The sequence below is a fragment of the Podarcis muralis genome, chromosome 13, assembly GCF_964188315.1.
Source record: "Podarcis muralis chromosome 13, rPodMur119.hap1.1, whole genome shotgun sequence".
NCBI lineage: Eukaryota > Metazoa > Chordata > Lepidosauria > Squamata > Lacertidae > Podarcis > Podarcis muralis.
The window spans coordinates 38067830-38086815 of record NC_135667.1 but is presented as its reverse complement, the minus strand read 5'-3'; the positions used below and the strand labels follow the sequence as shown (position 1 = coordinate 38086815).

Genomic DNA, 18986 nt, shown 5'->3' with positions numbered 1-18986 from the left:
TTAGACAGCGTTCTCGAAGCTACCAGCATGAGTTTGACCAAACTGTGGGAGGCAGTGGAAGACAGGAGTGCCTGGCGTGCTCTGGTCCATGGGGTCACGAAGAGTCAGACACGACTAAACGACTAAACAACAACAGAATGCGTGCTTTTATTTAAAATGCATCTCTGGGTTATTTGTGGGGCATAGGAATTTGTTCATTTAAAAAAAAAAAGTCCGGCCCCCCACAAGGTCTGAGGGACAGTAGACCGGCCTCCTGCTGAAAAAGTTTGCTGACCCCTGGGCCCAAACGGTCCGCCCACTGCCTCCCTCTCAGCTGTAGGGTGGCTGAGTTCCCAGGCAGACTCCAGAGGCCCCGCCCTCGCCCCACCCCTATGGGCGCCTTGCCCCGCCCCTGGGCGCACCATGCCAGGCATCCAAGTGGTTTCCTCCACTGCTGAGTTTTAGCATGGGTATACATCCATAAATAAGCTTTGTGACCAGGGGAAAAACAGGACTCCATTACCTTTGTCAACCTTAGAACAATATTGCCTACGCCTTTCTGGATGACCTGACTGAGCATTCATCTTACTTTGTTTGCAGGGAGGTTAGACGGTGTTCACCATTTAATGAGCATTTATTCTGGTTTGACATTGGGGAAGTCAGGTGACATGGTGCCAAGCGTGATCCTACACTTTCCAGGGCATTTTCCTTATCACAATGAAATCTAGTTTTGGGGAGGAAGTGAGGAACAACTTTAATTGCACAACCTGAATTTGCTGATATGTGACTGAATTGCACCCCCCAAAATAGTGGCAGTCTGGAAGTACCCTGATAGGATTATCATCCTGATATTGTTGATGGGAGTGTGAGGCTTTGGGAGAGTGGTTTGCCTAAACCCAGCTATTCAGCATATGGCAGAAGTGGGATTTGAATCAAGGAATTCATGATTTACAGCTCAGTCTCCCATTGCTTGGCCCCTGCTCCTGCCCACCTAGCAGTTTGAAAGCACGCAGTGCAAGTAGATAAATAGGTACCGCTGCGGCAGGAAGGTAAACGGCGTTTCCGTGCGCTGCTCTGGTTCGCTAGAAGTGGCTTAGTCATGCCGGCCACATGACCTGGAAGCTGTACGTCGGCTCCCTCGGACACTAAAGCGAGATGAGCGCTGCAAACCCAGAGTCAGCCACGACTGGACCTAACGGTCAGGGGTCCCTTTACCTTTACTCTTAGTTGCTACGTGCACAGAATGTGTGTGACGCCAGTAATGGGTTAATGTGTCCCTTGAAAGAAATTGGGGCTGCGTACACACCATAAACTTAAAGCATGTGTCTTCCCCCAAATTTCTTTGGAACTGTAGTTCACCCTCAGAGACCTACAGTTCCCAGTACCCTTAACAAACTAAAATTCCCAGAATTCCTTGGAAGGCAGGTGCTTTAAATGTATGGTATGTATGCAGCCTGAGAGTTGTATCCCTCTAAGTCCTACTCCAAGTGCTTTTTTGTAAAGAGTCCTACTCAAAAGTTGATCCATTGAAATTAATGGCTCTGCATTCGCCATGCCCATTAAATTCAGTGGGTCTACTTTGAGTCCACTTTGACTGAAACCCAGTGTGTCTATATGGAACCAGAATTTTTCAGGCAGCATTTGATCCATCAAAATCCTCTGTGAAGCAAGGAATGGGGGCCGAGGAGCGGGAACTCACTCAGCCAGTTATGAAAGCAGCCATCCCTTACTGGTTGCTGGCAGGCGCCGGGTCCTCTGAGCATGCACAAAACGTTTTACATTCCAGACAAAGTAAACACAGCCGGCCTCATAATCTGGGTTTTGGAGCATCAGAAAAAAGCAACTTCTAAGCAGGCATGTGTCCTTGGTTCCTTTTATTTTAGAACTGGCATGTAAGTGCATATGAAAGAACAGCTTGTGGAGATGTGAGTTGATCACAGTGTCCTCTCTCTCCCTGCTTCATGTTAGACTCTGTCCTCTGGACGCCAGAAACCACATGGCCACAGAGAGTGCCCGGGCAAGAGGAAAGCCATATGTTTCAAGTCAGCATAGCCCAAGGGCTGTCTCTGCACAGAGCAAGCACAGAGAGACAAGGCGATCAGGAGCGAGAGACTTCTCTGGTGAGCCTAGGCACGCTGAGAAATGAGTGGCAGGTGGTGCATGCAGTTTGTGGCTGCAAAGGCGCATGCCAGCCGAGCATGTGTGCGATGGGTGCACTACGGGGGGGGGGGGGGGACGAAGACACACAGAGCTGAACCCTCGTTTTGGAAAGCAAGATTCCAAAGACTGCCTGCTCAAATCAGAACAGTCACAAAACTCTCATCTGGAGTGCTGGAGTGCCCAACTTCCAGAGCTGAAAATTACCGTATTTTTTGCTCTATAAGACTCACTTTTTCCCTCCCAAAAAGTAAAGGGAAATGTGTGTGTGCCTTATGGAGCGAATGCAGGCTGCGCAGCTATCCCAGAAGCCAGAACAGCAAGAGGGATTGCTGCTTTCACTGCACAACGATCCCTCCTGCTGTTCTGGCTTCTGAGATTCAGAAATTTTTTTCCTCCTCCAAAAACTAGGTGCGTCTTGTGGTCTGGTGCGTCTTATAGGGCGAAAATACGGCAATTGTTGAGAGTGTGTACACGTAAGAAGACCTGTGCCTGGGAAGGTTGAGCTGGGATTTGAACTTGAAGTGTAGAACTGTGTCCTGGACATGTACACCAATCTTCCCTGTGATATCACAGTCTTCACAACATAATCTGCATGACAATGTGTTCTGTATTTTCCTCCCTACACCCTTTGAAACGTAAAGTGTGTATGACCAAACTTCAGATGGGTAATGAAATTTATAAACAAGCATACACTGAGCTCTCAATCTTTAAGTTGAAAATTGCTTTGTAGCTTTTTGCAGTTTCCTGCCTCTCCTTGAAAACGGACACGAAGCTGGGAGAGATGGTGAATTTGAAGCATGCAGTCGTGTTCCCAATGTACACACCAAGATTTGTTCAAATGTCCTGGGAGTTGAAAGGAGATACCAGGTGTTAGGGGAGGGGTAGTGCAGGGGGGCACGATGTGCTCCTTGTGGGGTAGTTTGTCCACTTTTTCTCCCTATCCTGCACTCAGCTCTCACTCATGGCTCCTAGAAGTTATCAGCATGTGACAGCAGCAATACCCCGGAACGGCTTCAACTGCCCAGCTAAACCAGGTGAGGGTGTCAGGAGCTCGTCCTACACTCGAGTGTAGGACCCGACTGGCATGTTCTCTCCTTCCTGGTCGTTCGTTTGGGAGCTCCAAAAACTTTCTTCAGCCTGAACATCACAGCGACTGATGCCAACAGACATCGGCACACTTAGGGATCCACAGAGTCTTCGCAGTTGTGTAACAGACCTCAGCAACTCAGCATTTTGGCTAATCTACTTTATTTACATATAAACACACACGGAGCACTGCAACATGGCTCCCTCTCTCTCTAGCATCAGACAGCAAAGAGAAAAAGAACAAAGGACAATAGTCCCACTTCACGGAACACAGTAACACAAACATCCTGTCTCCATCACTTCCCAGTTTGTGGAGTCAAAACACACACCGTCATGTGATAGACAAAAATCCCATGACTGCAATCATTGAGCAGGAATTCTAACAGAGGGTCAGCTGATGGGTCTCAGTGAGTTAGCGACTTACCCTTGCATGCAAAGACAGGTTCTGGCAGATTGAGCAGACAGGACTAATAGTGGGTTCAACAGTCAATGAGGTGGTTTCTGCATGTGCTGTAGAGGAAAGCGAGGGGCAGATCTGCCGCAGATGGGGTTCATCAACCTGGGAAGGTAAGCAGCCCACCTAGGAGAAAGAAAACTCTGATCCTAAACCTCCACTGTTTTGTAAGATATATTCGGGAAAAGAAAAGGCTAAGGAGTAAACCCTACACAAATCTGCAGTGGAGTCCCTAAAATGGTCGGATGGCGTCTTGTACGTCTCCTTGCAGCAACTCCTGCAGCCAAGCTGGTGCTAAATGTATTGCTCTGCTTTCCTTTGGACCTCATCAGCACGGCTGAGAGGAGGGTCTTGTCGTCTGGGCAGCCCATGACCTCCATACACCCTGCCCAGGCTTGCGCCCTGAAGAGGTCACTTTGGTGCTGGTAACACAGCAGTTTGACTTCACCCCCGAAGGTGCACTCCATTGTCTCTTGAGACAGAGGGAAGTCAACAACAACCACCTCCTGTGCAAATGTGTGTGTGTGTGTATAGCTAATATGCAAGCTCGAAACAAAGACTAGTACCTCAAACATGTCTATTAAACTTCCTTCTGTTTTGATGTTACACACAAACTGTCAAACAAGCCTTACAAAAGAGGATGCAGAATCTGCAAATTAAACCACAGTTGTCCCGTAGAGGAGCCCTTTATTATTTCTAACATCACTGCACATGGAACTTTATAGAGCAACCTCAGTTTAAGACAACTCCAGGAGGCTGCTGCCCCCGTGAGCTTACAATCTAATTTTTAAAGGGTGGGAGGTAATAATAATAATAATAATAATAATAATAATAATAATAATAATGAATTTTATTTATACCCCGCCCTCCCAGGCCAGAGCTGAGCTCAGGGCAGGTAACACCAGTAAAATTACAGTAAAAACATAATAGGGTGGGGGGGGGACCAATTTAAAATACAGGTTAAAATGCAATTTAAAATGCAGTCTCATTTTAAAAGTAGCCCATAGATCAAGATCATAAGGGGAGGGAAACAGAAGGGTCAGACTGAGTCCAAACCAAAGGCCAGGCAGAACAGCTCTGTCTTGCAGGCCCTGCGGAAAGATGTCAAGTCCTGCAGGGCCCTTGTCTCTTGAGTCAGAGCGTTCCACCAAGTCGGGGCCAGTACTGAAAAGGCCCTGGCCCTCGTTGAGACCAATCTAACATACATCATTTCATCACAGAGGAAAAGAAGGAATGAATCCGGCAAGGATAACTAGTTATGAATGTGAGCTAAGAGCACTTACATTATGGGACGGCTAACTAATGTAAACATGAATGCATAAGGCAATGTGTTGAATATGGTTTTGCAGGGAATCTCGGGCCCAGGGGTCAAATGTGGCTTCACACTTGGAATGTTTTTGCCTGGCTGCAATGTGGCCTTGAACTCTGATCATGTCTTTTGCTTGTCTGGATTGGGGAGTAGGGAGTGTCTAGAAACGTACAAAGGAAAAATGTAAATTCATTGCTCCACCCACTTTTGCGTCTGGCCCCACCCACCACAGGCATGTGACGCTCAGAAATTTCCACAGAAGAGAACATGGTGCTCAGGCGGAAAACGAGATTCTTCGCATTGGTGCGGTCTATATGAAAAAGCATGTGCACAGGCAAGAAACCCAGACTTGCTTTTGCAGGTAAATCCAACAAGGTAAATCTGTGCCGGGGGGTGGATGTGCTTTGAGCATCAGGCGCGCAGGCCTAAAGAAGTTACATTTATTTCTGTCGGTGCACAGTCAAAACCTGGCAGCCCCTAGTGTGTATATGCAGAAGGACATCGCAGAATCTGTGCACTCTGTGTGCATGGGAACGAGCAATCTCCCTCTGCCCCAGTGCTGTGGCTCCACAGATGCTGTGTCCCCGTGGCTTGTCTCTTTCCCCAGTCCCAGAAGGTAAACAGAACACCTTCCCGGCTGTGAAATGCTAACTGGAGCTTGCTCCATGTTGCAAAGATGTCCCGGTGGCTTCTCAATGCACCATAAAACAGGAGCATGTGGCACTTGCACAGGTACCCAGCCTAGCATGAAGACACGCACAATCTACTATGAAGCTTCTTGCACTAAGCCTGGCCTGATATATAAAGAAGCGCTGAGTGTATGTTGAAATTCCTGGGAGCATTCAAAAACAAACTGGAAGCAATACAAGTGCTCGTGGGTTTGTTTTTTTAAAGGAAGTTTCTAGTCCATAAGAATGCCAAGATTGGCTTGGAAGCGAGGAGGCAATACTTGTTAAAACTGCAGAAGCCATACAAATGTCTCAATGAATCAATGTTAACACTCATTGGGCGCAGCCTCAGTGTCTCACAAATGCTCGCAACTTGTGCAGAATCATTTTTTAAAATTCAAAATTCCGACAATGAGAAATTATGCAAACATACCCAGTGCGTATGTTTCATGCCGGTTGCCAGGTGTGTGCGCATGTGTGTGCACGCACAAATTCCATAGTGCTTATTTTAGGGTTGCCATACACCTGGAATTTCCCCAGACATATCTGGAATACTGCAGTTGGTAGCAGTGTCCTGGTGGAAATCGACATATGGCAACCTTTCCATAAAAAATAGTTCCAAAACATCTACTTTTTAATGTGATTTTGCTCAACAACTTTGGCAAAAAACCAACAAAAAAAAAACAGTGAAACATATTTCACTGTTTGAAATATGGCAACCTTAGTTGGGTTGCTATTTTGTTGTTAGTATTGTTGATATTGTTAGTATTGCCTTAGTTTGTTTTAATCTATAAAACAATTGTTGTTGTTTAGTTGTTTAGTCGTGTCCGACTCTTCGTGACCCCATGGGCCAGAGCACACCAGGCACTCCTGTCTTCCACTGCCTCCCGCAGTTGGGTCAAACTCATGCTGGTAGCTTTGAGAACACTGTCCAACCACCTCGTCCTCTGCCGGGACAGAAGTGCCTGGCGTGCTCTGGTCCATGGGGTCACAAAGAGTCGGACACGACTAAACAACTAAACAACAATTGTTTTATAGATTAAAACAAACTAAGGCAGGGAGCACGGAAGGGGCAAAGTGAATTTCTGGTGAGACAACCGTCTCCCTACATGTTAGATTTCTGAGAGAGAGAGATGAGGGCAATATTATTATTATTATTATTATTATTATTATTATTATTATTATTATTATTAATATACTGCCCTATACCTGCAGGACTCACTTCAGCACCCCAATCCTAACATCTCTTCTCTGAAGTCGTGGAAGCACGTTTAGGATTATAGTAGCCTGGATTTAACCTCCAGTTAAATGATTCAGTTATAAGGAGCTATGATGGAAAATATGAAATCCTCCCTTCCAGTAACAAAAGTCCAGCCACGGGGCAGGAATGGGGCGAGTTATCGTTGTCGTCAACCCCTACCTACCCTTTAACTCTCCTGTGGCACCAGCAATGCAGAAATTAAGGAATCATGCATAAATTAAGCGCATGAATCTCCTTCCCATCACCGATAGCAGGAAGGGCTCCCAAAGCTCAGTTCCTACACAGGAAACCGCTTGTTAAAAGCAGGAGGCGAGGGCGAGGGAAGAAAGGTCCGCTCCCCAAATGCGCAAAGCTCTTCTTGCGCACGTCGGGGGTGCAAACTGAGGGAAGGAGCAGAGAAGCAATCTGCTTGGCCTGTTATGCACTTCACAGCAAATAAAAATAAAAATAACCAGGCAGTAAAGTAAAGGCTGCCTTGGCCCTGCTAATTCTTTCCCCAGACCCAAAGGCACCGCTGTAGGGACCTCTTGCAAAGTTGGCAATCTCCGGGGCACCTTCTGCCTTGCCGGACTCCCCTTCCTCGACCCTCCTCGTAAGGGCACCCACCACCACCTGCGTCCATTTGCACCACCCAGAGCCTCCAAGATGCCTTTGCAAAACCGGGGGCTGCCCCAGTTCCCGCCCCGGAACCCAGAAAATGCACCGCCGCCCCCTAGAGCCTTGCTGGGCGTGCGCGCGCACGCTGGGCCATGCACCCCGGCGATGCACAGCCCGTGTACACGCGCAACGCACGGGCGCCGCCGTCCAGCCTCCGCTTGCAGCCTCTCCACGCGGGGAACCCTCCTGTTCCTTCCCGCCGCCCCCTGACCCCCCCCCGGGTTTGGGGAAGAGGGCTGCCTGCTGCAGCTCTCTTCGCCCACCACCACCCCACCTCTCCTCTTTCCTCCCCTCCTTCCTTCCTTCCTTCCATCTATCCATCCATCCATCCCTTTCCAGGACGCGCGCCCTCTAGCGCCGCCGCTTCGGCCGGCAGCGCCAGCCCCCGGGCAGCCGGGCGAGGGAGGCGGCGGTCGTGGAGCTCAACAAGGCGCCCGCCCTTCGCGCAGCGAGCAGCGGCTACTCCGCTGCCCGCCTCTGTCCTGCAGGTAAGGGAAAGGCGACTCCGGGCGGGCGCTGCTGCCGCCGCCGCCGCCCCTACCGCAGAGACAGGGCGCAGGGCCGGGCGATGCGGTCGGGGGCTGGTTGCTTTGCTTTCCCCATCGGAGGAGGAGGTGGTGTTGGGAGAAGAGAATAAGGGGTGCGCTGAGAAGAGGGAGGTTGCATGGTCGAGGGGGGCCCCCCTCGACCCACGGACATCAAAAGAAACGCTGCGGAGAGGAGGAGGAAAGTGCGGTACAGGTGGGCCGGGTGTAGGGCGAGAGCAGAAAGGGGTGTTCCGTAGGGAGAAAAGAGGGGGGCACTTTGGGGGGGCAGCAGGGGGGCTGTGGAGGCATGCAGGTGTCTGGAACGCGAGAGGGAGGTGGGGCCAGGGGGCATTTGATTGAGGGGTGCATCTGGAAAGGCGGGGGGCGGGCGGGCTGCAGGCTTGGGGGCGAGGCACAGGTGGGGAAAAAAGATGAGGTGGGGTAGGGTCTTGGTGGGGAAGCCTAAGAGCTGAGGATGGGGGAGGGAAGAGAGAAGGAAGCAATGTCTGGGGTGCAGTGGAACAGGGGTGCAAGTGGTTTAGGGCCACGTTAAAACGCTCTGCTTCTTTTTTTTTTGCGTGGGGGGGGGGAGGGAGGAGGAACGTGGATGCGCTGCAGCTGCATGCAGCCAGGCAGCAATGTATGGATACTGGGCCCCTGCTGGTGCTTGGCGGTGGGGGCGGGTGATGGGGGCAGCACCCATCAGGCTTGCACGGGCCTCCCCCGCATGCATGCACACAGACACACACACCCCTGCCTGGCACAGGGTGTAATTAGGAGGCGGTTGGCAGGGCTCAGCACGTCAGGGCACAGACAATGGGCCAGCCTCCCCGGGGCGGCTGTTGTGCCAACACGCTGCTAATGTGATTAGGGGAGCATTTCGGCAGCCAGAGCTGGCCTCCTGTGTCTGTGTGCACGCTCGTGTGCCAGGGAGTGTGCAGGGGGGAGGCGGCGTGGGTGCGAGGCAAGGCGAGGCTTGGGTGCGAGGAGGAGAAGGGGTGCGAGGCAGGGAGGAAGGTCAGTGAAGGCCGTGTCCCCTGGAGCAGAAGAGGTCAGTGAGAACAGGCGTGATAGCCAGAGGCGTTCCGTAGAGCTCGAGAACAGAGGGAGCTCACACGCGTGTGCACGCGTGTGCATGTGCCTGCCCAGACGAGGCAGAGGGTGTGATTTGCACAAGGGTACCTGAAGCACTGGTGCCCATGCAGCGTCCTCCCCTCTCCCCCAGCCTTTTGCGTGAAACACGTGTGTCAACAGCCATCCCGTGACCGGGCGTGTGTAACACCACCATAGCTCGCACTTGGTTTGTGAACGCACCAAGGGTGCGAGTGCGATAGAGCAGCTGTTTTTCTGTGTGCAATAAATAGGATTCTAGTAACACCCTGTGCGTTTGCATGCGCTGCAGCTTCGCAACTCACGTTAGAGATGGGAGATGTTAACGTGTGCGTGCGTGTGTGTCTGTGTAGCTGAATGAGGAAAACATGCCTGGGAGATTGGGGATACTTTTATTCAAGGCATGAGTAGCTGGGGGTCGTCAATCAAAAATTTTCACACTTTCCCTGCATGCATTCTGTAGGAAACTGTGATGGACATGTGTGTCTGTTTTGCCATGTGCATATTGGGCCTAATAGACTCGTGTGCCTATCATGCATGTTACAGGTGTTCATGCAGAGTAAATGCAACTTTCTGTATCAGGCCGCGGAAAACTAGGTCCTGGTAGATGTTGCTGCACTCCAACTCCCATCACCCCCAGCCTGTGCAGCCAGGGATGATGGGAGTTGTAGTCCACCAACTTCCAGAGGGCCACAGGTTTCCCACCCCAGTCCCGTAGAAAAGCAGTATCCACGTGGGGAATTTGTCATGTATTAAACAAAAATAAATGCATCCACAATATTTGTCTTGTGAACTACGGTATTATGCTATTTGCTTGGTGTGTGTCCTTTGTATGCATGTGTGAACTGCATCGTGTGCTAGTTTAAGGAAAGTATGAATTGTTTTCTCCTATGGAGGAGCCTGTGGCCCTCCAGATATTCTCATAGAATTGTAGACTTTGGAGAAACCATGGGGATCATCTAATCCAACCCCCCGCAATTCAGGAATCTTTTGCCCAATGTGGGGCTTGGAACCCGTGAACCTGAGAGTCTGAGTCTCATGATCTACCAGCTGAGCTATTTGCGGGACTCCAACTCCCATCATCCCTGGCCATTGGCCTTGCTGGCTGGGGATGATGGGAAATGGAGTCCCAACAGAATCACCTGCCTTGGTCCATCTTTGCTTCTTGATTTCAGATGCTTTGCTTTGGACCAAGGATGGCCTGTTAGCCTCCAGGTGTTGCTGAGACTCCAACTCCCATCAGCCACAAGCAGTACTGACAATGGTCAGGGATGATGGGATTTGTGGTCTTCTCTACCCTGCTTGTGAATATTGGAGCTCTCACTCAACCCACTAGGCCCCACCCCTGCCTGCCAAAAAATCCTGCCTCCCAGCTCCCCACCCACCATCCCAAAACCTCCTGGAAGAATTTCAGGAGTTCTGATTTGCAACTCCTTTTTCCCCCCTCCTAGAAATTCTGTTCCTATTTTGGAGAAACGCAGCAGTCGCCCCCTCCCCCCATTACTGGAATTAGAAGGAAACCAATATTAAGAATCAGGAGGGAGGGGATATATGGATTCCACCCCCACCCCCCATAGGCGAATCGAGTGGCAATCACTTCCATCAAGGGGGTTGCGGGAAAAGTTTGCGGGACGGTGTTAGGATTCCTCTTTCTGGCAGCGACAAGGTGTCCTATCGACCCGACACGGCTGTGGATGCAACAGGGGTGGGTCATGTTACCCGGAGATGCAAGCTCTGGGAAAGGCAGACTTGGGGAGGGGAGGGACTCATCGCTTTATATATGTGCAGGGTTGGGGCCTATCAGGCGAGAGCGAATGAGGGCAGCTGGACTCCTGGGAGGCTGGACTCCTGGGTTCACTGGACGATGCATGAACAAGTCAGCAGGTGAAAGAAGCCCGTGGTGGTTAGGTCATTTTAGACTCTCCACCACCCTTTCTCCGCTGTTGGAGGGGAAAGTACAGTTGCTCTCAGGTCCTGCTCTGGTCACTGTGAGAGCAGGATGCTCAACTAGAGGTGCCTGATCATAGAATTGTAGAGTTGGAAGGGACCACAAGGGGGCATCTAGTCCAGCCCCCTCCAATGCAGGAATGTTTTGCCCAAGGTCAGTCTCGAACCCATGACCTTGAGATGAAGAATCTCGTGCTCTTCCTATGCCCCCTTGGTGTTATGAGGATGTGGGTGGCTGTTTAGATAGCGATGTGTATTACTTGCTTTTAAATCGCAATCTCCCCACCTTTTGACTGCAAGGTAAACAGTGCAAATATGACGAAGGGCTGCATCTCACAGGTAGATCATCAGCTTTGCGCGCAAAAAGTCTCAGGTCCATCCAATCGCTGACATCTTTGGGCAGGCCTGGGAGTGACTCCTGCCTGAAATCCTGTGAGCCCCTGATATTACTGAGCTATTGGGACCAGTGGTCTGGTTCCTATGTGTGTGACTGCACTTGTCTTCAAAATATGGTGAGCCAGCATTGCTGCATATGGGGAATGGGGGCCTGCACTTTCTGCTGGGTGTGACCCTCTGCCCCAGGGTCCTGCCCTGATAGCATTACTTGAGAGGAGGATGAGAGCGGAAAGTTGTGACTCTCGAGTTCACAGGGTATATGGTTCTAAGTCTGATGCTGGGCAGGGCTGGGTGATATATCACCCCAAACTGGTTTGAAGTCCATATTGTGTTATCGGTTTCGTGTTTTTTGACCTGGCAATATATTGCAAATAATGATGCGTATGCTTGTGTGCTATGCAAAAAATCACGATGCGGGGAAAACCGTGAAGCCAGCCAATGTCTCTGCATAGCTCCATCCTTAATTCAGATATCGTGAAATATTGGTATATTGCGATGTTTAGCTGGTGATATATCACAGTGTTGGAAACCAGATGTTTCCCAGCCATGGCTTTTTTCCAGCTGGACTCAGTTCCGGCACCTCTCAGGTGGGCACTATTGCCATTCAAAGAGAAACAAGCGAGGTGTTTATGGTGAGTTAAAGGTAAAGGGATCCCTGACCATTAGGTCCAGTCGCGGACGACTCTGGGGTTGCGGCGCTCATCTCGCTTTATTGGCCGAGGGAGTCGGTGTACAGCTTCCGGGTCATGTGGCCAGCGGACTAAGCCGCTTCTGGCGAACCAGAGCAGCACATGGAAACGCCGTTTACCTTCCCACCGGAGCGGTACCTATTTATCTACTTGCACTTTGAGGTGCTTTCGAACTGCTAGGTTAGCAGGAGCATGGACTGAGCAACTGGAGCTCACTCCGTTGCGGGGATTCGAACCGCTGACCTTCTGATCGGCAAGTCCTAGGCTCTGTGGTTTAACCCACAGTGCCACCTGCATCCCCTTCATGGTGACTTGCGGCACCTCTTTTCCTAGAAAAATAGCACTGCTCCCAGCCATAATGCTAGGCTGCGAAAGCCTGCTTCCCTCCGATTGTTAATGGGACTACAACTCCCATCAGTCCTGGCCATTGGCCATGCTGGCTGGGATTGATGAGAGCTGCAGGCCCTGGATTATAACACAAGCAAAGTGGAGCAAAGGGTGTGCAGACCATCACCCCAAGATGCCTGGAAGGGGTGTGTTCCAGTGGGGCTTGTCCTCATGAATCATAGCAGGTGAGAACTGCTGGATTGGGGAGAAAGGCTAGGCCGGAGTTGCGGGATCTGCGGCCCCAGCTCTCATGACTAGTGGTCAGGGATGATGGGAGTTGTAGTCCACCATTATATGAAGGACAACAGGCTTCCCTTATCCCTCAGTTAAGCTGAGGTAAACTTGAGGAGCCAGGGCCCAAGGCGTGTTGCTGCCTGAGGCAGAACAGCAAGTGGCAGTCGTTCCCCCGCATCCTCCCAGCTGCCAAAAAAAAAGTCATGGTGCCCGGCTGGCCAAGTTATTTTGGCACCTGGGGCTGAAGATCTCACAAGCTCCTCTATTCCTCCCTGGCAGCAAGAATGGTAATAGTTTTAATTAACAGATTACTTGCATGATGCTCAAAACTGGCTGCTTGAAGACATGGCAAATGGTAGGGCCGGCTCTGTGAAGTTGGGAGGAGTCCTATGATTTGGCGAGGGTGAGGGGTGGGTTCATGCACCTTCATTTTCTTGTCCCTGCCGGGTGAAAGAAAGCACTGCTTCACGCTGCGCCTTCTTAAAAGTCTGTAATGCTCTCCCACAAGACGCCATGATGGTTTGAAAAGAGGACTGGGCAGATTTGTGGTGGGCAAGGCTGTTTGTGGCTGTTCCTGTTAACTGCTGCTTCCTCCGCTGAGGGAGGCAACATGCCTCTGAATCAGTGATAGGGACTCAGGTATATAAGCTAGGTGCCAAATGGCTCCTTAAACCAGGGTTACAGTCGCCCAAACGGAATATCTAGTTGCCATTTTGGAGCCGAATGGCTTGAAAGTCGTATTTTTAAAATACTGCTTTTTGGTTCCTCAAATTCATTCTGATTGTGCAGATAAAATAGAACCGATAGAGTTCCAAAGGATGTGTTGCTAGCGTCTGAAAACAGTCAAGATCCAAGGATCCCCCAAATGCTGGAGACATCCTAGGCATCTTCACTTGTTCTTAAGTGGCCAATAAGGTAAAGGGGATCCCTGAATATTAGGTCCAGTCGTGGCCGACTCTGGGGTTGCGGTGCTCATCTCGCTCTATAGGCCGAGGGAGGCGGTATACAGCTTCCGGGTCATGTGGCCAGCATGACTAAACCGCTTCTGGCGAACCAGAGCAGCACACAGAAACGCCGTTTACCTTCCCGCTGGAGTGGTACCTATTTATCTACTTGCGCTTTGACGTGCTTTCGAACTGCTAGGTTGGCAGGAGCAGGGACCGAGCAACGGGAGCTCACCCTGTTGCGGGGATTCAAACCGCCGACCTTCTGATCGGCAAGTCCTAGGCTTGTGGTTTAAACCACAGCACCACCCGCTAGGTGCAAAATGCGCCTGGCGAATTTCGAACCCTGCCCTGAATTCCAGCTGCTCAAAACCACAGGAGGGGAGAGCACCATTGCCCTTGGGTCCTGCATGCAGGCTCCCAGCAGGCATCTGGTCAGTGTCTGTGAGAAACAGGATGCTGGGCTATGCTTGGCCATTGGCCTGATCCAAAACACCCTTACAAGACGTCTTGCCCGCCTGCCTTCCTCTCTTCCCACGTGAGCAGATGGTGGCAGATTCCCGCCTGGGTTACGCCGGCTATTGTTCACCTGCCCGGGCCTCATTAGCACTGCTGCCATCTCTCTCTCTCTCTCTCTCTCTCTCTCTCTCTCTCTCTCTCTCTGCTACCTTGCCAGAGATGCTCTGCTTTTTCTCTGCTCCTCCTCCAGCAGACACAGACACATAGGGGAGCCCTGTCTGGAATCGCAGCAGCCCCAATTAGTCAAGGCCTTTTTATGTACAACACAACAGTGCCCCACAAGCTCTCTCCATGCAGCCGAAGGAGGGAGCAGCGTGGAGCCGAAGGAAACAGCTTTTATGTTCAGTTGTGTGCGTCGTGTAAACTGCAAGGACTCCTGGACGGCGACGGGGCCTTTAAAAAAAAAAAAGTGCTGTTCCTGGCACACAGTTGGGGCTGGAGATGTGCTAAATCGCAGCATTAGCCGTGGCTTCTTCCTCCCGTCTACCCCAACCCTTCCTTGCTACGCTGTGCTCTCTCTTTTTTTAATGTATAGAGCTGCCTTCATGTCGGTTTGGGTTCCCACCCCTGCCTTCCTTCCCGTTCCCTTCCACCCCCAGCCTTGGAGACCCTGTTAGAGGAGGAATCTTCTTCCTCTCTCTCCTGTGTGCTTCTGCACTGACGTGGGGGCGGTGGCACTAGCACACTGCTCCAAACCACCTCTGTGGAGGTTCCCTCGAAAATCCCCGTTTCTCTTGTTCCTCCTCCTCATCTCCTTCACACACAGCACTGTGACTCATTGCATGCGGGGGTGGGGAGTGGCGAGTGATTGAAGCGGTCTGATGTGAGAGCTGGGGAGCTGAAATCCCCGTGTCTCCCCCTGAGAGCGTGCGCACGGCACTCGGACACACGCTTTCACGCACGGACACATCTCTCTCTCCTGGATTCCTTCCTTCTGCGTGGCATCCAACCGGCGGCCAGCAAGACAGCAGGGGAGCACCTGCCGAGCGTGCCACAGGTGTGTGTGTGTGTCCTTGCAAATTTGCAACATGCCCATGCCGGGTGGGTGTTCGACATTTGCAGGAGGGTTGTGTGACATGCTTTCCTGAGTTTCAGCGTATGTGCTCAGCGGGGGGTGGTGGCGGGCTATTGTGAATTTCTCTCGAAAGCAGCAGGCCCCGTGCTAATTGTTGTCGCCCTGGTGGAGTTCCGTGTGCCAGTTCTGTGCATGGTGAGCGCTAAGTGAGGTGGGCGTTGGCGTTCAAAGTGCTTTGCCTGTGTGCTTAACGCCAAGGCAGGTTTTGAGGGCTGGATGTTATCGGTGGAAGTCCCAGTTGCATCCTGGGCAGTGGACCAAGTGGAGCGGAATTAGACTGTGGCTGTGTCCTTTTTTGCCCGGCCAATGAGCATGTGCGTAATGAGCGAGGGATGATGTGCAACAGGTTGGTGGAGGTGTGTCCGGTGCTGGGGACAAACTGTAGAGGATGGCTGTTGCTTCCATGCTGCTTGTGTGCTTGCAGAGGCATCTGTTGGAAACTGAATGCTTAGCTAGACAGACCTCAGTCTGCTCCAGCTCGGCAGCTTGCAGGTTCTCAGGTGAGGCGTGGGAAATGTTTCAGCAACAGGGAGGGTACTGCGACCTGCATGGATGTCTGCGTGCTACTGGGTCTGCGTGTGGATGGGTGCAATTCAGCGGCGCATGTACATGCAATGACAGGAAGGGTCCCGCGACAAAATGCTGCAATTCGGAGAGCTTCTGTTCAGGATCCCAGGCATGCCAATTTCCTCCAGCTCTGCCCCATTTCCCTTTCTCTCTCTTTCCCACAACCAGGCAGCATTCTGTGCCCACTGAACACGCTCAGTATTCATGGGACTTGTTTCTTATATTGACGGTGGGGGCAGAGATTAATTTTAGACGAAAATTAATCGTCTAGAACGGGGTGGGGGTGGGACGTTCTCGTGCCTGATTCCAGGTATATTAGAAGAAAAAGAAGAAGAGTTTGGATTTGATATTCCGCCTTTCACTCCCTTTAAGGAGTCTCAAAGCGGCTAACATTCTCCTTTCCCTTCCTCTCCCACAACACTCACTCTGTGAGGTGAGTGAGGCTGAGAGACTTCAGAAAAGTGTGACTAGCCCAAGGTCACCCAGCAGCTGAATGTGGAGGAGCAGGGAATCAAACCTGGTTCACCAGATTACGAGACTACCGCTCTTAACCACTACACCACACTGGCTCTCTTGGATTAAAATCTTGGATTTCTCCATTGCTTTCTGTGGGCAGCTTTCACGTTTAAAAACAGTTTGCCCGTGTGAACCAGGAAGCTACCTATCCAAGGCAATGAGAGGATTCTCTACACCTTTTTTATGTCTATGGTTCTTTCTTCCTTCTTGTCCAGCTGCTCCATTCCATCCTCCCTCCCCCTTGGTTCCCTTTTCTCTTTTCTCTCAGCACTGGGCTGTTTGGGATTCCCCTCACCCAGGTTTGTGTGTGTGTGCACTTCTGCAGACACCAGGTGCACCTTGAGCCTGCTGATACCTCTCTCTTTCTTGTGGGTGGTGCTGATTGGCTACATTTGTGCAAGCACACGAAGACTCAGAGGCAGAGGGAAGGTTGCATTGACATGCTCCTAATGTGCACTTAAGTTTGTGCAGTGGAGGTGAGTTCTTGTAAAATTGCACATGGAGCACTGCAATGCCTTGGAAGAACACAAAAGCTGGATCAAGGCCTTAACCTTCCTGTCTCTGAAATGGGGATATTCCTGATCTTTGTCGGGTGCAAATGAACCAAAGAAATACAGGGACACACTCTCTCTCTCACACACAAACATGTTTCCTGTTATAGGGCTTTCAAAAGAATGACGATGATAAAAGAAAACGAGAAGAGATCCATATGCCAAAACCTCACAATTAAAAATAGAAAGGATATGGAAATTTGCCAGCACGAATGGTCCTATTGTTCAGTCTGCTCTTGGAGCTGATACTTAAATTGCTTGAAAGAAGTACGTTCCAGAAAGACAAACTGCATTAGGCGGTTGCCTTCCCACCGCCCCAAAGAAAGGAACTTGGAAGACTTGTTCTTTAACATCTTTTAATGTGGCATAAACAGGAGCCTGTTTCATCAGATGCAGAGATGTCATCAGGGCTGAGCAGGAGGACCCCAAACCCAGCAAGGCTGGGTTGCTACATTTTAAAGTGAGTGAAATAATACGTGAAAAGAGGCCTGCCCTTGCCCAGAGGCCATTAAGCCACGAGTCTAAAATTATTTAAGTGCACCATCTGGTCTGATGCGGCATGTTTACAAAAGTTCGTGCCATAGTATGACTGCAATCCTGTACCTAGGAGTAGTGGATGGGGGAAGAAATTCTGTTCCATTTGCTCTTGAAGGCAAATCGGTCAGATGCGCACTTTGAAAAACTGTATGAGGACCGTAGCAATGACCTTCCATCAAAATTCGCACTTGTCTGAATTTTGTGATGCAGTTGTTTGACCAAACTGCTTACAAAGGTGCATATATAAGGGGGTGGGGAAAGTGTGTGTTAAAATGAATATGGTCCCAAAAACAACATACCAAAAAGCATTGCATTATGAGAAACTGCTTACAAGAATGAGTATATTGCTCAAAACTGCATGCAAAGATGTGTTTATTGGGAGAAATTATGAATTTTCTTGAAATTGCAATTTCAAGAACGGAATTTAAGGTTGGAAAAATGAGAAACCGAGGGGACCGAAATTGGCAGATCCTGGGAGCAGGAACCATTGAGTACAATGGGACTTACTTCTGAGTAAACATGTGTAGGATTGCACTATTAAATGTGTGAGCCTTAAGGTGCCTCATGACTCTTGAAAGTTAGGAGGCATTCCTATTCATCTTCCTGCGGAAATGTGAAACAAACAAGCATCAGACATCTTGCCTTACTAGGAAGTTTCCTGAAGGCTTGGAATGCCCAGACACAAACAGAGGTGAAAAAAATCAATGTCCCTTTCAGATATTTTATCTCTGACATGCTTGATCCATATCTGGCTTATGCCGAGAAAAGATGATGATGATCACAATTCTCATCACAGGCTAAAACTGGCCATAAATAGTGGCACACAGAAGAATGTTTTGCAAAAGGCTGAGGTGTGCTAACTTAAGCAAATACAGTGGTACCTCAGGTTAAGAACTTAATTCGTTCTGGAGGTTTGTTCCTAACCTGAAACTGTTCTTAAACTGAGGTACCACTTTTGGTAATGGGGCCTCCCGCTGTTGCTGCGCGATTTCTGTTCTCATCCTGAAGCAAAGTTCTTAACCCGAGGTACTATTTCTGGGTTAGCGGCGTTTGTAACCAGAAGCGCCTGTAACCCGAGGTACCACTTTATGCATAATGCAACTGGCCAACCTGCAGAGGGTTCCAGGCTATCCCAAGAACTAGGGTGGCCGTGTGCCCTATTTCACAGAGACAGTTCTCTATTTGAAGGAGTCCTCTCTAGTCCAGTTTCTAGCTAAAGACCAAAAACCATAAGAAGGGAGCCACAGAGGTCATGAAACTGCCCACCAGCAGTTAGGGCGCCCTCGACCACTGACTGAACAGGACTGCAGATCACAGTCCTCTCTGCAACATTGAGATATATAATTCTATTTAAACTGGCGAATGGGGAACCTGTAGCATTTCCAGCAAACGCACCTCACTAGGGACAGTCCC

General features: G+C 50.3%; 1 protein-coding gene across 4 annotated transcripts in view; it reads left to right on the top strand.

Annotated features, from left to right (window-relative positions):
- The first annotated feature begins 7653 nt into the window (after positions 1–7653).
- The window catches only part of SYT3 (synaptotagmin 3), a 65036-nt gene continuing 53703 nt past the window's right edge, over positions 7654–18986 (top strand). The window contains exon 1 of one of the 4 annotated variants that reach the window (XM_028702171.2): positions 7654–8062. The gene's annotated coding sequence lies outside the window, so the exon portion shown is untranslated. Of the gene's footprint in view, positions 8063–8156; positions 8316–15123; positions 15325–18986 lie in introns of those variants that run through there. The other 3 variants (XM_028702170.2, XM_077917424.1, XM_077917423.1) reach the window with 3 other exon arrangements.